Here is a 25,765-nt window from a genome sequence, read left to right as displayed (position 1 = left end):
AATTTCCTTCACCTGGAAAACGTTTCCCATACCCATTTGCACTCAAACCTCTCCAATATGGAGCCACCACTAATCTGCTTTCTGTTACTACAATTAATTTTTTAGAATTTTATATAAGTGAAATCATATAGTACATAGATTTTGTGTTTTGCTTCTTTCAGTTAGCGTACTTTTTTCTAAAGACAGATCCATTCTCCCTACTATGACCCACATCTGAACCAGACAAATCCTCATTAATCCCTTCTCTACTTTTCCACTGCTGCCACAAGTAAAAGTGCAGTTAACTTGCAGTTTCCTGCTATTCTTCCATTTCAAGCCAAAGTTCCAGTCCTCTCTCCTTTTTATTCAGGACCCTGTCTTACGTGCCTTGTAAGTTCCAGATATGCATGCCCTGGTCTCCCAGCTGTCCCTTTCAAATCTGGCTCACCTAACTTGAGGTGAGAGGGAAGCAAACTTTTCTCCCTTTCACTGAAGAGGAGAAGACAATGTATAGCATTCTAAAAATATCTTCCAAGTAAATGTCTCAGCTTTCTTCAACAGAAGCCTTTTAGAGTAGAGTGGGCTGAGGGCAACAACACTGGTTTCAGGGTATCTCCCTGCAAAGTCTGCATAGGTTGTCAGGAATGTGGCTTTAATCTGTGGGTATAATCACCATTGATATCTCAATGAAAGCTGAGAAGGACACACACACAGACAGACAGATAAATAGCTAGATAGGTAAATGGATTTTTTCCCTTTATTTTTCCCACAAGCCCTTAAATATGCTCTTGTCTCTGCCCGGAAAATCTGTCCCACATAATTAGTATTCATTCTATTCCTTTAAAACTTCCTCAGAGAGGACATTTCTGACCTCACAGAATAGACAATATACCCCTGTTCTGTGTCTCAGAGCACCTTTTTGTTCTCAAACATTATACTCATAACAGTTTATTGCAGTATCTAGTGCCTGAGGTTTTCTTAGGGGATATGAAGAAAAGAAGTGAAGGAAAGCAAGAAAAACACTATAGCAAGTCTCCAGAACATTTAGAACACTACACACATATTCCCAGAAGTACTACTTCTCCAGAGTCTACCTGCAGTGTGGTGTATGGTACGACTTGTGGTGTGTGGTACGACTCTGAAGCCAAGCCTATGGATGTTCACAAGGACTAGGAAAAAAGCTTACAGAATCTTTAGGCTACATTAACTAATTCATTTATAAATCAGATTCAAAGAGTCAATTTAATTTTTTGGTAATTGTGAGATACATATTAAGAATACAAATGGCTCAGAACATAACATAGTATAGAACTAAAACTTCATCATATAGCCGAAGAAAACAAGAGAAACCATTGTGTGAATGACAAAAAATAATTTTGATTGGCTCTACATTAATCTTAAGCATAGATTTTTAGTATTTCTCTGCCACTTAATGTTTTAAGATCAATGATAACAAAATAAGCTGTAAATAGTAAATGTGCATCAAAATTTTAAAGTTATAAACTAGATAACTCTTTATCATACATTGGCTTTGAATTCTTCAATAATGTAACCAGAACCCATGGTTTCTAAACATGCTATGTTACTGCTGTAACTCTGATAAAAGTTTACTAATTTGACTTTTGGAGAGAATAAATCAAAGACATAACTTTACACTATAACAAAATAAGCCCATGCACCTAAAAGACAGTGAGCCTAAAATAGTCATGAAGAATTTCTCCAGGAATATTAAATGTCTTAACAGATAATGAAATATGTAGTATTTATTACTTTATTTATTACATTACATATACTTGTATATATTTCATTCATAAATAATTCAACATATATTTGATAAATCTCAATCTGGGTCTCAGTAGTCTTTTCACTGGCCTAAACTAACAAAATCAATGACCATAATAACTGACATTTATCCAATATTTATTATGTGCCAGATACATTGTTAAGCATTCTCTTATTCCATTTACAAAGCATGTTATTCCTATTTTACTTATGAGATAAGTGAAGATTAAATGTGTTAGATTCTTTGCTAAAACCACACAGGCATTAAATGAAACAGGGTGGATTTGATTTGATCCTGACATCAATGACCTTAACCACAATGATATTTGGCTTATTACAGAAGACAGTGATATTTCCAAATAGCCTATCTTGTTCTTTTGCTATATAAAAGGGATAAAATTAGCTTCTATTCAATAAATATTGGAATTTAAACGAATTAAACATTTAGATATAAAAAAGAAAATTTATCAAAATAAAAGGGCTTTGAATACTATAAATATGAAAAGGAATAGTCACAGTGCAAAAATAACAATTCTTATCCAAACTTCCTCCAGAGAGACTTGCAGTGTTAGCAAACAGAAATTTTGTATTCCACTTGCATTGGCATGCATATTTGTAAAATGGGTTATTTCCTGTCTCACTGGCAGAAATACACATTCATTAAGATGTCTGCATTGTATTTCTAAATATTTTATTAAACATATACACTCACACAATACTCATGTTCTCCAGTCTTTTAATTAGTATTTTCTTTCTTTCATAAATGTATTAATACAAGAATATATACATTTATTATATTGATGAATATAATCTGTCATTTTACATTCATATTTTGTCATTCCAAAATGATTTATGTTTATGTGAAATGTGTTTGAATCTCATAAACTCAAGGACCAGATCATGGAATGTAATGAGATCATATGACACACATTTCCTGGTGATGATATGCTTGTGACACCACCACTGGCAGTATATAACTATTTTCTTAGTTTGTAAATTCCTTTGGTCTTAGAAATTTCTATTTTAACGTAATATATCATGTCATGACGCTTTCATAAGGAAAATATTTTACTTTATTTTCACCCCAAAACTCAAACAACCCAAAGAGGGAAGACATGAGGATTAGCCTTAGTAAGAATGTATCAGAGGACTAAAAAAATAAAGTAAAAGGTGCTATAGTTCAACAGTGATTGGTGAATTTTAAGATTATGTTAACATGACAAGGGTAATAGTATTGTGGAGGAAGTTAGTGCAAAATGTAAGGATGACAAAATATCACATTTTACTAGACAATTTAGAAGGCCTCATTTCACAATTAGAAATTATGAAGCCTTAAGCAAATCAAAAATATAATGAAACACTTCTGCTTGTATCATGTATTAGAGATACAGGTGAAGTTATTAACAATTACCCTATTGGTACAATAATTTTCTTCTTAAAATTTCTAAAATAGTGATTCTTTGTTTATTTCTTTTTAGTCACTTCTCCTTATTAACTCTTATTATTTCTCAAATTCTAAAAGCTCTAACAATTAAGAAAACTCTGGTAACCTACTGTGTTCTGAGTAAAAATTTGATATTGATGTGGCATAAAAATGGAACTAAAGTGATTTTTTAATGTATATGTTCTTACTGTAAAAACATTAAGGTTCTTATTTTAGTAATTTTTTTAATATTTTCTTTTAAGATCAGTTTATTACTAGATTTTTATTCTTTACGCTTAGTTGAGGTATTATCTACCCAATATATCTATCTATGTATCTATATACCTATCTGTGAACTATTATGAAAGATAATAAATCACCTCACTTTTCTTTCTAGAGTACACAATGAGTCTTCAATTTGGAATTTATTATTTTTGTGCCCAACCTTTTTGTTTCATTAATTTGGATCTTTCTAAATAAACATGTATGGAACTCTAAATATTTAGCACTAAATCAGGCTCTTGAAACATAAAAATGAGTAAAATGTTGTTGTGAATTTCAACGAGCATATGGTCAGGTGAGAAAGGTGAAGGGTAAAGAAAATTAGCCATTATGTGATTTTGATTTAAGGAGGATGTTTGTCAGTATAGACAGGATTTATTTAGATTTGGAGGAGGTGTCTGGAAAATTCTTTTCAGAGTTAGTGATATCACTTGATTCCTGAAATTAGAGTATAGGCCAGGAGCCTATGGCATGAGATGACAGTCAAAGAAGGATAGGCACAGAATATGCAGTAGAGAAAACTAAGCACATTTAGGAGCGATTCAAACTTAAATCCATAATCTTCGGAAGCTAGGAAAAATCAAAACACTAGCAATCTGTATACCATGCTAAAGAGTCTGGACCTGTCACTGAAGCAAAGGTGATTCATAAACGGCTAATGCTTTTGAAAATGGTCAGAATAACACTGAACATTTGCCTATAGATTTTACAAGGTATTCAATACCAAACTGACCAAATAAATAAAACTTCAAGCATGTCTCCTCATGAAGAAAATCCCATTATTTGAAACAACTTTGGAATTATCTTGTTTATGAATTAATATTTATATTGGTGTAATTTTTAGAAAGCATCCCTTTTAATTTTTAAAGTAGAGTCCACACAAATATATACAATAATTTTGGAGTAGTAATTTATATGTAACAAATTATAATTTCAAATAATTGGAAAGTGTTCTAAAATCAGTGTGTTCTCTACATAGGTAAATAATTCTATAATGCTCTGCACTTCAGGCTGAGTAACATTTAACTGCCACTAAAATGAAAAATATCCAAAATACAATAATTCTTACTTAACTTTTATAATAAACCTAATTTTTATAATAAAACAATGTTTATAATACAATGATTAAATGTACCCTATGATTGTGGGATTTATTAATAATTATTCCTAATTATATTAAAAATATTAAGGGTTTAACTACAGGATTGGTTTGAGTGAAATATGCCTAATGGTACAAGGTAAACAAGAATAATATATACATTTAAATCAAGAACAATAATCAGTAAAAGTCTTTAAATGCGGCCCATACATAAGCTTTGTTGGTAAAAAGATTCTGGGCTTTTAATACATTTTATAGAAGACGTTAATTTCTAAAAAGCTAATAATAAAAAATAAATTATTTGGATGATTCTGATTACTGTTATAGGCAAGATTTTATGTATTTTCTATAAAAAATTTAACACCTTTTAAACAAAATGACTTAGATCAAGATTCACACTAAAAATAGATGTTCATATTCCAAAAGAGCAAGAGCATGTCTGCAAAATAAATATGCTTCTTGGATTTGACTAGTGATAAGGCACCACAGAGCAGTGGACTATAGTGGTACCCACTTCCAATACCAAAATACAGACTCAGTGATACCTAGCTCCAGTACTAAAATCAGTATTAGTCAAGGTTTTCCAGAGAAACAGAAGCAATATGTATGAATGTACACAGGCAAACCTCAAGATATCACAGGTTTGGTTTCAGACCACCTCATTAAACTGAATACTACAATAAAGCAATTCATACAAATATTTTTGTTTTCCTAGTGCATATAAATGTCATAGTTTATAGTATACTGTAATGTGAAGTAGCATTATGTCTAAAAAACAATGTATACAACTTAATTTAAAAATACTTTATCGCTAAAAAATGCTAACCATCATCTGAGCCTTCAGTAAGTCATATTCTTTTTGCTGGTGGAAGGTCTTGCCTCAAAATTGGTGGCTGCTGACTGATCAGGGTGGTGGTTGCTAAATGCTGGAGTGGCTGCAGCAATTTCATAAAATAAGACAAAATGAAGTTTGCTGCATTTACTGACTCTTCCCTTCACAAATGTTTTCTCTGTAGTATGCAATGCTATTTGATAGCATTTTGCCCACAGTAGAACTTCTTTCAAAAGTGGAATCAATCCTCTCAGTTCTGCCACGGCTTTATCTACTAAGTATATGTAACATTCTAAATCCTTAGTTGTCATTTCAAAAATCTTTAAAGCATCTTCACCAAGATTGGATTCTATCTCAAGAACCCACTTTCTTTGCTCATCCATAAGAAGCAACTCCTCATCCATTCAAGTTTTATCATGAGATTGCAGTAATTCAGTCTCATCTTCAGGCTCCACTCTAAGTCTAGTTCTCTTGCTATTTCCACCACATCTGAAGTTACTTCTTCCACTGAAGTCTTGAACTGCAGTCCAGTTACTTTTGCACCAAAGTCCAAAGTCATCTGTGAGGGTTAGAATCAACTCCTTCCAAATTCCTGTTAAGGTTGATATTTTAATCTCTTCTCATGAATTATGAATGTTCTTAATGGCATCTGAAATGGTTGAGTCCTTTCCAGAAGGTTTTCAATTTACTTTGGCCAGATCATCAGAGGAATCATTATAAAGCAGCTATAGACTTAGAAAATGTATTTCTTAAATAATAAGACTTGAAATTATCCCATGGGCTACAGAATGGATATTGTGTTAACAGGAATGAAAATAACATTAATCTCTTACACATTTCCATTAGAGCTCTTGGGTAACCAGGTACCTTGCCAAAGAGCATTAATATTTTGAAAAGAATCTTTTTTTCTGAGCAGATCTCAACAGTGGGCTGAAAATACTCAGTAAACCATGTTGTAATCAGATGTGCTGTCATTCAGACTTTGATGGTCTATTTATAGATCACAGGCAGAGTCAACTTAGCATAGTTCTTGAGGACACTAGGATTTTCACAGTGGTAAGTGAGCACTGCCTTTAACTTAAAGTCACCAGCTGCATTAGCCCCTGACAAGAGACTCAGCCTGTCCTTTTAATCTTTGAAGCCTGGCATTGACTTCTCCCCTTGAGCTATGAAAGTCCTAGGTGGTATCTTCTTCCTATAGAAGGCTGTTTCATTTACATTGAAAATCTGTTGTTCAGTGTAGTTACTTTCACTTTTTTTTTTAAATATCTTAGATCTTCTGGATAACTTTGCTGCAGCTTCTATATCAGCACTTGCTGCTTCACCTTGCACTTTTATGTTACGGAGACGGCTTCTTTCCTTAAACCTCAAGAATCAACCTCTGCTACCTTCAGGCTTCTTTTATGCACCTTCCTCACTTCTTTGAAAAGCTTTCATGAAATTAAAAAGAGTTAGTATCTTGCTCTGGATTAGGCTTTGGCTTAAGGAAATATTGTGGCTGGTTTGATCTTATATCCAGATCATTCATAATTTCTCCACAGTCAGTAATAAGGCTGTTTCACTGTCTTATCATTTGTGTTCACTGGAGTAGCACTATCAATTTCCTTCAAGAACCTGACCCTTTCATTAACAGTTTGGCTGTTTGGCACAAGAGGCCAAGCTTTCAGCCATTCTCTACTTCAGACATGACTTCTTCCCTAAGCTCAGTCATTTCTAGGTTTTGATTTTAAGTGAGAGATGTGCAACTCTTCTTTTCACTTGAACACAGAGGCTACTGTAAAGTTATTAATTGATCTAACTTTAATATTGCTATAACAGGAAATAAGGAGGCTTGAGATGAGGGAGAAAGATGGGAAATGACTGCTAGCTGTAGCAGTGAGAACACACACAAGACACTGATTAAGTTTGCTGCTTCATTTGGGCGCAGTTCCTGGTGCCCTAAAACAATTATAATAGTAAAAACAAAGATTATCCATCACAGATCACCATAACAAATATAATAATAATGAAAAAGTTTGAAATATTTGGATAATTAACAAATGTTACAGAGACACAAAATGAGCAAATGCTCTTAGAAATACAGTGTAGATGCCGATAGACTTGCTTGACACAAGATTGCCCCAAACTTTCAATTTGTAAAAAACATAGTATCTGTGAAATGCAATAAAACAAAGTATGCCTGTATATGCATGTTTATATGTGTGTGTATATTGGATAGATGTATGTATACATACAATAGCTAAAGAGATTTCTTATCAGGAATGGACTCATGCAATTATGGTGGTTCAGAAGCCCAGCTTGATTATCTGTACTACTCAGGTGGCGTAACTCAAGTCCTACTCCAAAGGCCTGAGAACCAGGGAACCTAAAGTGCAAGTCCTAGTTGGAAGGCAGGAAAAAGAAGATACATGTCTCAGCTAAAACAGACAGAGGGAATAAATTGCCCCTTCCTCTGTGTTTTTGTTCCATTCATGCCCTCAACAGACTGGATAATTCTCACACATGTTGGGGAAGGCATATGATTTACCTGGTCTACCAATTCAAATGCCAATCTCATCTGGAAACATCCTCACAGACACACCCAGTAATAATGTTTAACCAAATACCTGGGCATCCCATGACCCAGTCAAGTTGACACATACAATTAACAATCAGGAGTATGAAAATGATATGTTTAGATAACTTTTGTTTATAAGGGATATAATATCTTTCATCAAGTAAGAAATTTACAAGCATAAGCACAGGTGTACAAAGAATCATTTTGAGTTTTTTACACTAAATGGTGTATAAAATTTTTCTTAGCCTTCCTTCTAGCAGTATCAAAGCAACAATGAATACCTATTAATGTTTGTACCTCTTAATCGCCCTCACCTATTTCTCTCTTCCATTTATTCTATTTTTTCTGGCAACCACATGTTTGTTCTTTGTATCTATGACTGTTTATGTTTAGTTATGTTTGTTCATTTGTTTTGCTTTTTAGAGTCCACTTATAAGTGAAATCATGCAGAATTTGCCTTTCTCTATCTGACTTATTTTACTTAGCATCATACCCTCTAGGTCCATCCATGTTGTTGCCAGTGACAAAATTTCACACTTTTATGGCCAAGTAATATTCCATTTTGTGTGTGTTTGTGTGTATATATATATACACACACACATACATATACATACACATAATCCATTCTTCTATTGATGTGAATTTAGGTTGCTTAGATGTCTTGACTATTGTAAATAATGCTGCAATGAACAGGGGTCCATATATCTTTCCCAATTAATGCTTTCATTCCAAGTGGAACTGCTGGATCATATGGTAATTCTAAGTTTAATTTTTGGGGAGTTCCATCATACCATTTTCCATAGCAGCTGCACCAAATTATATTCCCACCAACAGTGCAGGGGGGTTCCCCTTTCTCCACATCCTCACCCACACTTGTTATTTGTTGTCTTTTTGATGATATCCATTCTGACAAGTGTGAGGTGATACCTCACTATGGATTTGATTTGCATTTCCCTGATGATTTTTTAGGACTTTGACACAAGCTCATCCCAGTACTTAAAATCCCTCCTGTGGCATTGAGTTTAATCTTTCTTCCCTATTACAGTAGTCTTAAATAAAGACTTCCTTTCCTGTTTAACTTGTCAGGTGCAACTTTTCTTTGGCAATGTGGACTTTTTTGCATTGATGGTACTTGGTCAATAAGTAGTAAAATTTGGGCAAGAACTGCTTAAGCTACAGTCAGGGGTTCAGGGATACTGGGAGTAGGGGTGTGAGGGGTGGACTTTTCTCTTAGTTAAAGATTATTGCCAATAGGCAGATTCATTCTTGTCTATCTTTTTAGTGAATATCATTTCTTGAGGATGTTGACTTTATTCATGAATATTATAATACAAAACTGTGTTTCTTCTATTTCAGTCACCACTGCATCTATCACCTCTGACTGTTCTCAGCCAGGTTTCCATTTTCTATTTCTCATCTACTTTTGAATTAAAACATATTTCAAATCCACAGCTAATTCTAAATGAAAATCTGCTAGTAATATCTATGTATATGTCTAAGGATGATTTCTTTATAACAAATTATAACCTATATCTTCAGATAGAAAAATTATGAACACTGCATATATTCTTATAATATTTAGAAAATCTACAAACATACATTTTAAAGTCACACTTACTGAAGTATAATTTAAATACAGTAAGAATTCCCCATTTTAGTTGCACAATTTTATGGATCATAACAAATGTATACAGTCACATACCCCATCAGAACAATAAAGAATTAGAATATTTACATCACACCAAAAACTTTCCCTTCTGCCTGTTTATAATCAATTTGTTTCTCCCATACCAGTTGCAAATGCCACTGATTTGTTTTCTATCTCTGCAATTTTGCTTTTCCCAAAACGTTATAAAAATAGAATATCTACTGTATAGAATGACACCTGACATTTGAGTCTGACTTGAACTTTAGATTCATCTACCTCACTGAGTCTCTCAGTAGTTAGTTCTTTTTTTATTGCTGAGTAGTATTCTACTGCATGGATGCAATCCACTTTGTTGACCCTTTCATCAGCTGATAGATTTTTAGACTGATTTTAGTTTTTGGTGATTAGAAATAAAGCTATTATAAACATTCACAGAGAAGTCTTTGTATTCAGTAAATAATAATATGAACATTTTTTCAAATGTGCCCTATTTTCTGTTGTTAAAAACATGTAAACATAAAAAATGTTTTAAAAGGAAGGCAGTTTAAAAGGAAGGCAGTCTTGGGTTTCATGGCTTATGCTCAAGTTGAACATATTTGGATATTTATGAGTCTCTGCTTTCTAATTTTTAAAACAAGATGAAAACAACCTATTTATTTCAAAGAGATGTTCAGAGAATCTAAAGAGATATTTTTTATAAATACACTTTGTAAATTCTCTTGTTCAGGTAACATAAATCTTTTCCGAGAGAAAAGTAACTATCATGTGCAAGTCCACACAATAATCATCTGGAAAATTAATCCAGGAAGGTTTAATTCAGATTTTAGGCAAAAAACGTGCACCTAAACCACTGTGTAAATTTAAAAATCCTTTTCAGTATTTCAATCATAGCCTTTAATGAACACTTTGTCTAGACTGTAAGAATGAACACTTAGTTTGCAGTGGCAAAACTACACTAATATGTTATTATCACAATAATACTGGGTTTCAATGGAACTACTTCATCCTAATGACAAATAAAGTAAGTTAGAAAAAAATTGCCTTTTTAAAATGCTGAGGTTACCATGCCCTATAAAATCCAGTTTTTAAAATTTTGTAAACTTTAGACTGGAGTTAAGACAGTGACCTCACTGTGTTCAGTGCTACTTGTCCATATTATAAATTTTTGTTTTTAAAGTTACTTTGGCTTTTCAGAAATATCATGCTAACTAAACCAGATGCCAGAAGAAAGGAAACTACTTTCCCAAATAATAATCCTTCGACTATCAATAAAAACTTTCTATTTAATGACCACGTATTAGGCCAGACTAGCCTGGCACAAGGTCATTCATATTCTTCCTAGCTCTACTTGTTTTGGTCAACTAGTTTAAATACACTTCTATGGAGAAACAGTCCTGTGAAAGAGAGCAGAAAATAAACTAGTAACTAAAGGGCAATCAATCTGAAAGTATAGCCATTTTCCAGATTGAATCTTTTTCTGCAAATTTTCTAAAGATGATCAGAGGCTGTTAACAGAAAAAAGAACAAAGTCTACATGGTTAAAATTAATGGATGGAGCAGAATTTTAATCAATTGCTACCAAATGGGCTCTTTTAAAATTACTTTTATTTTGCCCCCAGAAAATTACAATCCCAATACAGTATTTGGCTCTTTTAATGTTTACTTCTATTCTGATGAAGACTATGACAATAGCAGTAGGTGGACATTAAGAGAGAGAAAACATGGTTTCTGAGAAGTAACGTCATGGTCTTATAGATACTAGTAGTGGATTCTCAAGAGTATATTGAGTATACGGATATTTATCATTTGACCACAATAAAATCTTCTCTGCCTTGTAGCTTTCAGCCAGTAATAACATAGCAAAATCACTAGACAGTAATTGGGACCTCATTTTTAATCTATGAGAAACCATTTTGCTGGCCAATATGCTTAAACAGAATGTCAATCATGGGTATTGCAGGAGGCCTACTGTTAGACAAATGGATATTTTATCTAACTTTTTATATATCTGGGCATAGAAGATGAATGCAAATTAACTTATTTATTTTAATTCCTACTGTTTTGATGGATTTAATTGATGTGGGCAATTCTTTTCTTGCTGTGTTATTGATAATTGCCCTTTTATTGCCATCTGGTATCTGTTTGCTTTTTTTAGTCCATTGTGCCTACAAAATATAATTAGTTAGCTTTGCTCCAGATTGCCTATGGGTGACAAAATAATTTTTCAATAGCAATTCAACAAAATATTTTGTGTATTTAGAATACAATGTAGGTTTCAGCAAATGTGTAGAATTTTAGTAATATTTTGAAAATTAGCTTAGCAATATTATGGAACAAATTCAGGGAAACTATGACTAATCTACAGATTTTAGAGGTATGGCTTAACTCATTTATTTGTCTTCCAAATTATCACATATTACATGTACTTTTATAGCACCTGAAATATTTGTTTTTTTTCCTCCTTATCTTTTAAGAACATATGATTTCAGGTCACTTGTGCACAATCTGAAATAAAGTCAATGACTTTACCTTTACAGATTGCAGGCCAAATTCTTACTTTTTATGAAATAATTATTCTCTAAATTTCTAACTTCAAAATGTAAAACAATCTTTTTTCCTCATTAAATATGTGCATTTGGAGGATTACATTTGAAATGGTAATTAGATGCCATTTTTAAAACTATATTATATATGTTTATTGACATGTATGTACTGGTCATATAAGCTATCATGAGAATAAAAGAAACAATAAATAAAAGTACTAAACCTAGACATATAAAAATATTTAAGAGAGAAAAAATATTTAAGGGTAGGTATTACATGTAATTTAAGATACATCTTCTTTGTTAATAACTGAATTGAGAAAAAATTAGGCTCTCTGCAATGACTTTTACTAAACTAGGTGTTTTACTAAACTAGGTGTTTGTTAAATAGTGGAAGGAAGGAACACAGTGGATAGAGTAGACTGAAATGAAAGGGATAAAATGGAACACACGTACACAAGCAAGAAAATATACTGCTAGTTTATAAAGCCTGTGAGGACTATACCCATACCCTTCATTCAATGGGCTAAAACCGTGAGTAGCAGTATGTAGCATGTACATGTCATGGAGGACTGAGAAGATATTTTTAAAGATGTTCTAGTTATAGATATCTCAGTCATACAGATATCTGATGAACTCCAGAATGTGACTAGAAATCCAGATGACTGTAAGAAATTGTTTAGTAGAAAAATGGCCAGTCTTCATGTCACATAAAAATGACTGGCAAAGGTTTATAATGTTCCCATGAGTTTCCTCTAAGACAAAGGAAAAATGAATAATAAAATCAATGTACCATTTATTTGGATCTCTAGAAATCATTTCAAGCTTACTTAACAACTAGAAGAATTGAAAAGGACATATTACATATGAGCTGACTATTTAAAATTAAGAAATAATTTGCTTTTATTTGGGATTAGGAAAAATAAGTTTTCTTTGTTGTTAGTGACCTTTATGTGTTTTTTTTTAAATTTCGTAGCTTTAAATTAATAATTATAAATTAAAAATTAATATATCATTATAAACATAATTTAACAATATGTAAATAATCAGGAAAGAAATACAAAAGTCCTCCACCATTGAGCCCCAGTGTTTAATTCAACATCCCAGGTATTAAACTGGAAAATTTTGATGTAAATCTTTACAAACCTTTTTTCAATATATATTAAACATGATGTTCAATATAAGTATTTCTATCCACAAGCACACACACACATATACACATATAATAAAGTGTAAAAATACAGGAAACAGGTTAAATTTCATGTTAAAAAGTAATAATCTTCCTATTTTTGCAATCTAACTTCCCAGAATTAACTTCTTACAATCTATCTATCTATCTATCTACCTATCTATTCATCCATATAACACATAATTTGGCTTAAAAAATTCATTGAATATCTACATATCCACCATGAGCTTAATCAGTTGAAAATATTCACAATATTTATCTGCCTAATCTTATCACTAGAAGAAATCTTTCCTCTGTTTTGTGTTTCATCTGTTTATACAATAGTTATACCATATGTGCACATTGCTTTCAAATATAAATGAAATTAAACTATATGCATTTTTCTATTTTTCATAATAGTGTATATATGTTTTACTTATGTTGATTTATGTAGATTGCATTAATTGATTTTTCACTTTTATTAAATGAGTTATAAAATTTCCCTTCTTATCCTCGACATGGCACAGTTTGGGGGCAACCTTTTTTGAAGATAGTATGACATCAATCATTTAAAAAATTCTCCCTTATACCATACACAAAAATAAATTCAAAATGGATCAAAGACTTAAACATAAGACAAGATACAATAAACCTCCTAGAAGAAAACATAGGCAAAACATTATCTCAAAAATGTTCTCCTAAGGCAGTCTACTCAAGCAACAGAAATAAAGGCAAGAATAAACAAATGGGACCTAATTAAACTTATAAGCTTCTGCACAACAAAGGAGACCATAAACAAAACAAAACAACATGATCATCTCAATAGATGCAGAAAAAGCTTTTGATAAAATTCAACACCTATTTATGATAAAAACTCTCACCAAAGTGGTTATAGAGGGAACATATCTCAACATAATAAAAGCTATATATGACAAACCTACAGCCAGCATAGTACTCAATGGCGAAAAACTCAAAAGCTTCCCACTAAAAGCTGGGACAAGACAGGATGCCCACTATCACCACTCCTGTTCAACATAGTCTTGGAAGTCCTAGCCACAGCAATCAGGCAAGAGAGAGAAATAAAATGGATCCAAATTGGAAAAGAAGAGGTAAAAGTGTCACTATATGCAGATGACATGATACTATATATAGAAAACCCTAAAAGGTCCACACAAAAACTACTAGAAATAATCGAAGAATTCAGCAAGGTAGCAGGTTACAAGACTAACGTTCGAAAATCAGTTGCATTTCTTTACACTAATGATGAATCAACAGAAAAAGAAAATAAAGAAACAATCCGCTTTAAAATAGCACCCAGAGTAATAAAATACCTAGGAGTAAATCTAATCAAGGAGGTGAAAGACTTATACATGGAAAACTATAGAACATTGATGAAGGAAATTAAAGAAGACTTAAAAAATGGAAAGATATCCCATGCTCTTGGATTTGAAGAATCAATATTGTTAAAATGGTCATACTGCCCAAGGCAATCTACAGATTTAATGCAATCCCTATCAAATTACCCAGGACATATTTCACAGAACTAGAACAAATCATAATAAAATTTATATGGAACCATTAAAGACCTAGAATTACCAAAGCATTACTGAAAAGAAAGAAAGAGGCTGGAGGAATAACTCTCCCAGACTTCAGACAATACTACAGAGCTACACTAATCAAGACAGCATGGTATTGGTACAAAAACAGACATATGGACCAATGGAACAGAATAGAGAATCCAGAAATGAACCCACAAAATTTTGATCAACTAATCTTCGACAAAGGAGGCAAGAATATACAATGGAATAAAGACAGTCTCTTCAGCAAATGGTGTTGGGAAAACTGGACAACAGCATGTAAAACAATGAAGCTAGAACACTCCCTTACACCATACGAAAAATAAACTGAAAATGGATCAAAGACTTAAACATAAGACAAGATACAATAAACCTCCTAGAAGAAAATATAGGCAAAACATTATCTGACATAAATCTCAAAAATGTTCTCCTAGAACAGTCTACCCAAGCAATAGAAATAAAAGCAAGAATAAACAAATAGGACCTTATGAAACTTACAAGCTTCTGCATAGCAAAGGAAACCATAAGTAAAACAAAACGACAACCTATGGAATGGGAGAAAATTTTTGCAAATGAAACCGACAAAGGCTTGATCTCCAGAATATATAAGCAGCTCACATGATTTAATAAGAAAAAAACAAACAACCCAATCCAAAAATGGGCAGAAGACTGAAACAAGCAATTCTCCAAGGAAGAAATACAAATGATCAATAGGCACATGAAAAAATGCTCAATATCACTAATTATCAGAGGAATGCAAATCAAAACTACGATGAGGTATCACCTCACACCAGTCAGAATGGCCATCATTCAAAAGTCCACAAATGACAACTGCTGGAGAGGCTGTAGAGAAAAGGGAATCCTCCTACACTGCTGGTGGGAATGCAGTTTGGTGCAGCCACTGTTGAAAACAGTATGGAGATTCCTCAAAAGACTAGGAATAGACTTACCATATGACCCAGGAATCCCACTCCTGGGTATATATCCAGAAGGGACCCCCCCATCAAAATGACACCTGCACCCCAATGTTCATAGTAGCACTATTTACACTAGCCAAGACATGGAAACAGCCTAAATGTCCATCAACAGATGACTGGATAAAGAAGAAGTGGTATATTTATATAACGGAATACTATTCAGCCATAAAAACCGACAACATAACACCATATGAAGCAAAATGGATGTCCCTGGAGAATGTCATTCTAAGTGAAGTAAGCCAGAAATAGAAAGAAAAATACCATATGAGATCACTTATATGTGGAATCTAAAAAAATAAATAAATAAATAAATACAAAACAGAAACAGACTCTTAGACACAGAATACAAACTCATGGTTGCCAAGTGGGAGAGGGGTGGGAAGGGACAGACTGGAGTTTGAAACTTGTAGATACTGACAGGCATATGTAGAATAGTTAAACAAGATTATACTTTATAGCACAGGGGAATATATACAAGATCTTGTGGTAGCTCACAGTGAGAAAGAATGTGACAATGAATGTATGTATGTTCATGTATAACTGAAAAAGTGTGCCCTATACGGGAAATTTACACAACATTGTAAACTGACTATAACTGAATAAAAGAAAGTTTAAAAAATCATTTAAAAAATTCTAAAAATGTAATTTTGGCAGGACTGGATGGGAGTTTAGATTTAACTCAAGTATTAACTGCAATTAGGATGAATGGGATGGGTGTTAATTTAGCATATGTGTTAAAAACAGATTGTCAGTCTTAAAATTTCATATTAAAAAGCTCTAGAAAGAGTGGAATTTCCAATTCCAGAAAGATGAAGCAGACTTTTTTTTTATTCTCCTTTTATGTACAAAAAAAAAAAAAAAAAAAGAAAAAGCACCAAAATCCTGGACAATATATATAAAATAAGCATAAGAAGATTCCCTGGACTTTGTTATCAAACTCCTATATATCCTGGCTCCTCCCCTACCTCTTTGGAGCAGTCCCTCAGAGTGATCTGATAGGCTCTCATCCCGGGCTCAAAGGGGTTCAAGTCCTCAGAAATGCTGGCCAAATAAAACATAACTCTTACAAAAAGAACCTTGCTGTTGGAGCAACAGGACATTTATTAACTCAAAATGGACTATGTACTCAGCACAAAATGTAAAACTATAAAAAGATTTTAGAAAAAATAGTAGAAGACTCTTCATGATTTAAGGCTGGACAGAGAGTTCTCAGAGTTGGCACTATAGTATAATCCATAACAGGAAAAATCAAGCAAATAGAATTCATCAAAATTAAAAGTTTTGCTCTGTGAAAAACCCTTAAAAGAATGAAAAGACAAACTATAGACTGGGCTAAAATATTTGCTCATATCTTAAAAAGCACATTAGTACAGAGATTTTATTTAATAATTCCGAAAAACTCTACAATAAAAGTTAAAAATCCAAGGAGGTAACAGATAAAAGACAAAAAGAGACATTTCAACAACGTGAACATGCAGGTAACAAATGAGCACATGAAAAGATGTTCAACATGACGAGTCATTAGTGAAATGCAAATTAAAACCACGATGAATACCTCTATACACTTATCAGAAAGGCTAAAATAAAAAAAAAATTGACAACACCAAATCCTGGTAAGGATACAGAACAACTTATGCATTTCTGGTGGGGATGTAAAATGGTACAGTAACTTTGTAAAACAGCTCAGCAGTTTCTTAAAACTAAACTAAGATAAACACGCAACTAACAGAGGACTCAGCACTCGTACCACTGGGCATTTATCCCAGAGAAATGAAAATTTACGTTAACATGAAAACCTGTATGTTAATGTATATTAGTAGCCTTATTCATTATAGTCCCCAACTAGACACAACTCAGATACCTTCAATAGGTGAGTGGGTAAACAAACTGTTGTACACTTATACAATGGAATTTTACCCAGCAATGAAAAAGGAAAGGACTATTGATACACACCACAATTTAGTTCAATCTGCAGATAATTATACTGGGTAAAAAAAAGATAATTCTTAAAAGCTATATATTGTATATTTACATTTATATAATACTCCTGAAATGTTGAGACTATAGAAATGGAGAACAAACTAATGGTTGCCAGAGATTAAGGAGGGTGTAGTGATGGGAGAGAAGTAGATGTGGCTATAAAAGGGAAGAAATGAGGGATACTTGTAATGATGGAATTATTCTGTATTTTGGCTGTAATAATATCCTAGTTGTGGTATTTTACTACAGTTTTGCAGAATGCCACCACTTAGGGATACTGGGTAAAGGATATATGGAACATCCCTTCATTACTTTTTATACCTGCATGTGAAGCTACAATTATCTTAAATTTTTGTTATAAAGAAGTTTAATTTAATTTTTAAAAATGCACTTATACTCTCTTCTTGGTGAAGAATAAACTATTTTCAAGCCAAGTTAAATATCAGCCTGTCTTTGAAGCTCTTTCTCTGATAAGCCATTAGTAATATTGATGTTTCCTTTCTGACTTATGGTTAATTTCCTGTGGTTGACCATGCCCAGACCTGCTCTAAGTCTAATGGCACAGGAAGAAATGGAATCCCAGAATATATAAGAAGGTGAGGTGAAGATTTTCTTATTTGGTAGTAGATAAGACTTTGAGCACTGACATGGCACCATCCTCAGCCAGTGGAACAAAAACCAGTGAGAAGACACTGCTGTGGCCTCTTCTGTGTTGTTAAGTGTCTCTTTTCACAGAGTGGATTTTACCACTTAACAGAAAGTTTACCTGCAGGAGCAAATGGCAAGAAACTGAAAGGAGAGCCAAGCCAAACACTTGCATTAATTGAAAACCCTTCGTACTTCTCTTGTTTGCAGATTGCATCATACATCAAATAGAAACCACCTAATCCTACCTAGTTAGATTCAGCAGTCTTGGTGCTTTTAACACTATACCATTTCTGTCTAGCCTACCTCACTTATGCATACTTCTATCACAACATCAACATATTTTTATCGCTCTACTGCTTTTAAGGTTTGAAATGCTGATTTATTCTTTTTGTTACACCACAGTATCAGTTCCCTGAGAACAGAGACTGTGATAGATTTCAGCAAAAATAAGACATAGATCTCAAAAGTAACAATGTGTTTTAGAGATTTGGAAAAATTAGTTTTGCCCTACAAGCAGTGTGATTTTTATTTTTTCTGCAGTGTGAATATTTTTAGAATACATTGTACCTTTCTTTATTTTTCCTGTACCTCTCTTTGCACAAATAAGTAGACACATACATATTTTCTCCTCTTTCTCTTGCTCCATACATATATACATACATATAAAATAAACTGGGTGTTGTAGACACTCTTTTACTTGGCATTTTTTACTTAAAAATATTTACCAGAAATCTTTATGAATAAATCTTCCTCCTCTTTGTTAAGTCTACAGGGTGCCATAGTTTTTTCAACAATCCTCCTATAAATGGGCATTTGGTTTGTTTCCAATGTTTTGTAATGGCAAAATTACAAATTAATGTTGTAATGAATAAAGTGGTGCATATGCATTTTGGTATTGTTGCATATATACCTCCGGAGTAAATTTCCAAAAGGAGGATGCTTGAGTCAAAAGGTAAATGTATAGTTTTGTTAGATATTCCCAAATTTCTTTCCAAAATACTGTACCAGTTTGCATGCCTCCCAGCCATAATGAGAGTCCCTGTTTCCCCAAAGCCTTGCCAAAGGAATATGTTATGGCACTTTTTAATTTTTGCCAATCTATTAAGGGAGATGTGGCATCTCACTGCATTATACATGGCCTTTTCTAACTGTAAGTGTGAACATCTTTCAGTATGTTTAAGGGACATTTTAACACATTTTTGTATAATTTTTAAAAAAGGTTTTGGTTGTTTTCACTATATACATATACAGAGTGTATATATTGTGCACATATATGTAAATTCACATATATATAATATGTATACCGCAAATATTTTCTCCCAGTTTGTTGTTAGTGTTTATGCACAGAAAATTAACTTTTGGGTTGCATATTTTAAAATAGTTTTCTGTAATCAACTTTATCAAAATGTTAAACAGCATAATTAGAACAGTCTTCCCTATACCCAGATTATAGAGGAATTCATCCATGCTATCTCCTAACATTATATGGTTTCACTTCTTACCTTTAGATCCTTGATTCATCTGGAGTTTGTTCTATTCTTATGTATGTGTATTGTTCATTATTTCCTTTTCCCTTTGGTAAAAAAAAATTTTTTTTAACTCTGATTTGAAAAACAGACATAAATCATTGTTTCCAAAGAAATCATTTAATATGCTATGATGTCCATTAAGATATTTCATGTACATGTGTGTATATATCCTTTGTGCATATTTAACTTTATTTCTTGATTTTTTTCACTTTAACACTTTCCTGTGAATTTTTATTATTTTGGATTTTTTTCTGAAACAGGACTGTTCTAAAGTATAACATCCCATCATAGCTGTCTCCTAATTTTTATATCTATTTCCCTAATTGGAAGTATACATTGATAATCTTTCTTTACTACTAAAAATACTTTATGAAAGTTCTTTATATAAAAATCTTTATATATGGCATCTAAATAATGAAGAATTCAACCTTAATTATATGAAAAAAGACAAAATTAAAGAAGTTTTAAAAAAGTAACAAGAAATATTACAGTTACTGACGTTGGATGGTTATTTAGGAGGAAAATATTTAACAAGAAGCATTATTCAATTTCCTTCAAAGATGATTGACAAGGGAAATTCAGGGAACATAACCTACATCATATTGTTGCTTGGGAAAAGATCACATTCCTCAGTCAAGTTTTAAATGTGTTGCAATACTACTCAGTATATTTCAATGTTAGCCAATTATCTAGCTGGAATTCATGAAAATCAGTATAATGTGACTAGAGAAATTATTATGTAAGGCAGTATAAATCAACAAGGTAAGTGTTAAAGAAGCCTGAGAGGTAGCAGTGAAAATAAACTACTAAAATATGAGAAATATGACAAAAAAATATATATATATATATGGCAATTGTATTAACAGAATACCTAGACTTATGTCATTCCCCATCAATGTCTTAATTTTTGAAAACCTTTCCAGTGTATGGTCAGACATGTGTAACAATGCATAAGAATATAAAAATACAAATCATCTATTTAAAAAATGCAGAGATGCTTTTACTTTCAATTGTGGAACAAATTAATAAATGCTCATTATGTAATATTTAAGTTAGGTTTCTCAATTATGGTTTATTTCTAAGTTTAGTGAGTACTAGTATGAGAATACAAAAATAGAGTTAAATATTTCTTACTTACACCACTTAATAATTAATGAATGCACAAATTTTGGATATAAACCCCAAAGAAAGAGTGTTAGAACAAAATATTTTTTCCTTAATTTCTTTCTTTTGCCCCCTTATATCTCTGATTTTTAAGGTTTTTTGATTAATCAAGCTGATTTTAAATCATAAAGTAAGAAGAGAAGGAGGTGATTAGGTAGCAGTTAACAGGGTATGAATACTGCATATTCTAATTTATTTTCAGTGAACATTACACATCAAATGTCTACACATCTGAGTAAAAATAGTATCCTCTCCCACTGTTATTCCCAGGGTACAATACTCTTAAACATCTTAACCAAGAACATAATTTGCTTCTATGCCTGATCATTCCCATAATTTCAGAAATGGCAGTACACAGCTTCCAAACATAGGAAAGAAGTGGCTCCAAAAACACTACCAAGATTTTTAATAAGTTTCCCTTGAAGATGGTCCATTACATCAATTTGTATACATCACCTCCTTCCCAGGATCCTAATAAAGTCATGGAAAATAAATTGATAAAAGTATTGACCCACAGCAATGAACAATACTGGAAAATATCATTAGTTTATATATGACTTCAAAGACTGCTTCACAAGGGAGGTCAGATGGCTCAATGATGACTGAGGTAGCAATCTAAAGAAGTTCAGCCAAGTTTATTCATACCAGAGCTAGACCTGAAAATCAAGTAAAATGAAGAAAACAATAGGAAATACAGCTTATAACAAGTTTAAATTTTTATTAGTTCATTCACCTTCCTTTGTAGAATGACCTGATGCCAGTGTTGTATTTTACACAGGTCAGAACAGAAGTGGTCCTCTCTGTAAATTAGATTCGTTATCTGGAGAAGTCACAGAACAGTTGGGGTGGGTGGTAAGACCAAAGGAGAAAATCTTAATCTCCTGGACAGAAGGAGCCCAAAACAGAAGGTACATCTCCACACTCATTTACTCTGTGGCAGGAATAGGCATTTGGGGAAGACTAAATCCAAACTGAGGAGGTAAGAGGAAGATTTTCCTACACATAAGAATATCTGGCATCTGATCCATGACATGCCAAAATCAAATGTTCTCAGGTAAAAAGTGCAAAGATATTAGGATCTATCCCATAGAGCAGCTTTATAGATTAGGTTACTTAAAATATTGAAAAAAATATACTTATATGTAAAGAAACATTATAAGGACTGAATGAGTTTTAGCTATTTTTATTCACAGAGCTCTCCAATAATCGTGACAACCAAAAGTGACCCCAAACATTTCTGAAACATTACTGATGAGCCAACAACCACACTCAAAAGCAGAACCTTTCAGTCAACAAGTCTAACCCTTTACCTTAATGTTTACAGCAGAATTTCTACTGCCCCATTATTAAGTATGTTTAGGCAGTCAAGAATCACCAGATACTTGAGGAATCCTCACAAAGTGAAAGAATATGATCAAAATACAAAAACAGAAAAGAGTGATCACAGGGGAAAATTAAAACTAAGAAATTCATAATAATTAAAAAACAGGACAAAAAACAAACAAGGAAATTTGAGGCAATACAATAAATTATGGTAGATTGTGTTAATGAAGGATGCATATAGCAAATTTTAGAAAACTGGTAATGACTAAAAATTAGAGCTATTATACAGACTAATTCAATATAGGAGATCTGGATAACAAAAATGAGCAATTAATATAAAAGGCTAGAAACAGAGAAAAAGAACAAAAATGGAAATAAATAGTAAAATAGTAGTGTTAAACTTAAACATTGTTAATGAAATTGAAAGCAAATGACTAAATAACATAATTGAAATTTAAAGATTCTCAGAAATGACAGAACCAAACTAAATGTTGTCTAAAAGAAATCCTTAAATATAAAATGGTTAAAAGTAAAAGGATGGAAAATAATATAACATACAGACCTAATTATGAGAAAACTGAATTAATTCTATTAATATAGAAAGACTACAGGAGAAGGCATAATATCAATAGTAGTTAACCCTCAAAAAATGTAGAAATGCATCATGAAGTAGGATATGGAAATCTGGGAAGTGGTAAGGCAGGGTTCTACTTATCTATTATGAGCCTTTCTTACTCTTTGATTCTTTCTGATTATGCAGTATAGTACAGTAATAAAAACAGACAAATGTATTATTAGAGTTTATTAGAAGAAATTTCCATCATAAGTGTATTTAGAGATTCTGAAGGCAGCCCACTAAAGAAATGGTTGAAAAATTTATATTTAAAATTAGCACTAGTGATGAGAAGGAATTTTATTTTTATTGTCACTAGCTTTGTATAATATCTGTTTTTAAAACATACACATATTGTAATTAATAATTAAAAACATTTAGAATTATTTTCTAAACTTTCCCAGTCATTAAAATATTACATCTAAAACATTAAAACAATATATTAGCGTGCATAAATAGCCAGTTATGTTCACTGACGGAAAAAATCTAGAATTAATCCCAGATATATAAAGCTGTGAGAAAAAGATGGATTATTCAGAAATTTTTGAGACAACTGGGTTGGAAAACATAATTGAATCTGTAAAGTCAACTTACCCTCAAACCATTTAAAATGGATTGAGGACTTTTTACTTACAAAAAATCCAGGAATATACTGGAAGAATACACAGAGAAAGAAATCTAAATGTGAAATGTCTTTGGAAGTATGACTAAAAATCATCTAGAAACAACAAAAAGTTGATATTTTTATTACATAAAATTTTCAAATGTATCTATTTGAAATGCAACAGGAGTAATGCCAGGGGAAAACGAACTTGAGAAAAATATTTGCAAGTAATAATAACAGATGATGGACCAATTTAACACACAAATAATTCTTAAAACTACAAAAGTTTTAAAATCATCTGATTGATGAAAGTAAAAATATTGACAACTCACTTTGTTGATGTTGATGAGAAATTCATATGTTGCTAGTAGGGAGTACTAGCAACTGGTACAACTTCTGGGGAGAAAAAATTGGCAATATTTATCAAAATGGAAATATACCAGCCATTATACTTGAAGAAATTTATCTTACAGATTTGCTTACTTACAGATGCATGAACTTTCTTTGTGTAAAAATGTTCATTGTAGCATCTTTTGTAATGATAAAATGGCAAACAACCTAAGTAACTTTAATGATTGATTAAATAATTGTAGTACAATTATATAATGGAATACTATACAATTTTCAAAGAATGAGGCAAATCTATTTGTCTATATTTGGATAAACTCCTAGACATTGTTAATTGTAGAAAAGAAGGAGAAAAATCAGTACAGAATACAAACATTTGGTTATACGTGTGCATACGTTTGTGTGTTTATTCTTTTATAATTTTTCAATTTTTTAATATATGGTAATTTTACACTGCTATAAAATTAAATAATCTAGTTGAAAATATTTTAAGGATGTGTAGTCATTGAACCCCAGTTTAACTTTAAAATTCGACCCCTTCTTTTTATAACTAAGGTATTTGTAGTTTTATAAATGACAAAAGTTGCTGGCATTTCTCATTTTCCTAAGATCTGTGAACAATTTTTAAGATCTGATGTTTATTTTATTGAATTATGTCAACCATGTAATTCAAATTAGACTGCTTTTATAGTAACTTCATCTCATACTTGGGCAGCACATGATTGTTTAGCAAAAGTGCTTAACAAATTTTTTTCCTCATATATTAGGAATGCCGAACTAACTCATTTTGTTTTATACATATCTTTAATATCTTTCTGTATATATAGTTTTACATGAAGGCATAAAATGTGATGCTAGATTTTCTTAATTATAAATCATGATAACCATAATGAGTACAAACTGATACTGTGTGGTTTGCAGTAATAAAATGCTGCCCACGTAAGTCGTTAATGCTATTTCCCAGTTAAAAAAAAAAGGGGGGGAAATTGTGCTGTTTCTCAGACCAAAGATTTTCTTGGGTTCTGATAGCTCTCTGCTGACCAACAGATGGATCAGTAAATAGCAGATGGTTTTATGAGCAGTTCTGTCATCTTAGCATCTAAAATGCTTTATATGCCAAAGCTGTAGAAGTTTGGCCTCTGCTCTTATGCAGCAAGCCTGCTGTTAGCTTGGTTTTCTGATGGGGTTTCTTAGCAAATTATAGTCCTCTGACTGAGCATGGTGACAATGAAAATCCCTCTACATTCCCATATTTTTCAGAATGCCTTCTTGTATAAAGAAAAAAACCTTAATGGGACTTTACACTAGTCAGTAAGACAAATTAAATCTTGTATGCTATTTTATAGGGTTACTTGCTTTTTATCACTCTGGTCTTTACCCTTGTGCTAGTTTTTAGACTAAGAGTGCTATTAGTTTTTTATTTTAAATTTAATAAACCCAAGTAGCTATCTCGTAGTTTTAAGGATAAAATATGCTCATTGTAAACACACACACACACACACACACACACACAGAAGGGTATGGAGAAACTAGGGTTATTCTATCAGCTAAATTAAAATAAAACAGAGAATCAAAATACTGGTACATAATCTTTAAAATTCACTTTATACGTATATCCATGCATACATAACTAAACATATACAGACACAGAGAAAACTTTATACTATTTTCTAACCTACTTTATTTAGT

At 32.2% G+C, this 25,765-nt stretch overlaps 1 long non-coding RNA gene across 1 annotated transcript; it reads right to left on the bottom strand.

The window, feature by feature from the left end:
• Positions 1 to 3,510: 3,510 nt before the first annotated feature.
• LOC116665513 lies at positions 3,511 to 20,181 on the bottom strand. The gene is made up of 3 exons (XR_004322186.1): positions 20,096 to 20,181; positions 19,183 to 19,185; positions 3,511 to 3,521 (listed from the first exon to the last, which is right to left on the bottom strand). It is a non-coding gene; the product is annotated as an uncharacterized LOC116665513 (long non-coding RNA).
• Positions 20,182 to 25,765: the final 5,584 nt, after the last annotated feature.

Source organism: Camelus ferus, chromosome 8 (genome assembly GCF_009834535.1).
Source record: "Camelus ferus isolate YT-003-E chromosome 8, BCGSAC_Cfer_1.0, whole genome shotgun sequence".
In the NCBI taxonomy this organism is placed as follows: Eukaryota; Metazoa; Chordata; class Mammalia; order Artiodactyla; family Camelidae; genus Camelus; species Camelus ferus.
Note: the sequence above shows the minus strand (reverse complement) of the source record. Positions and strands in the feature narration are given on the sequence as shown.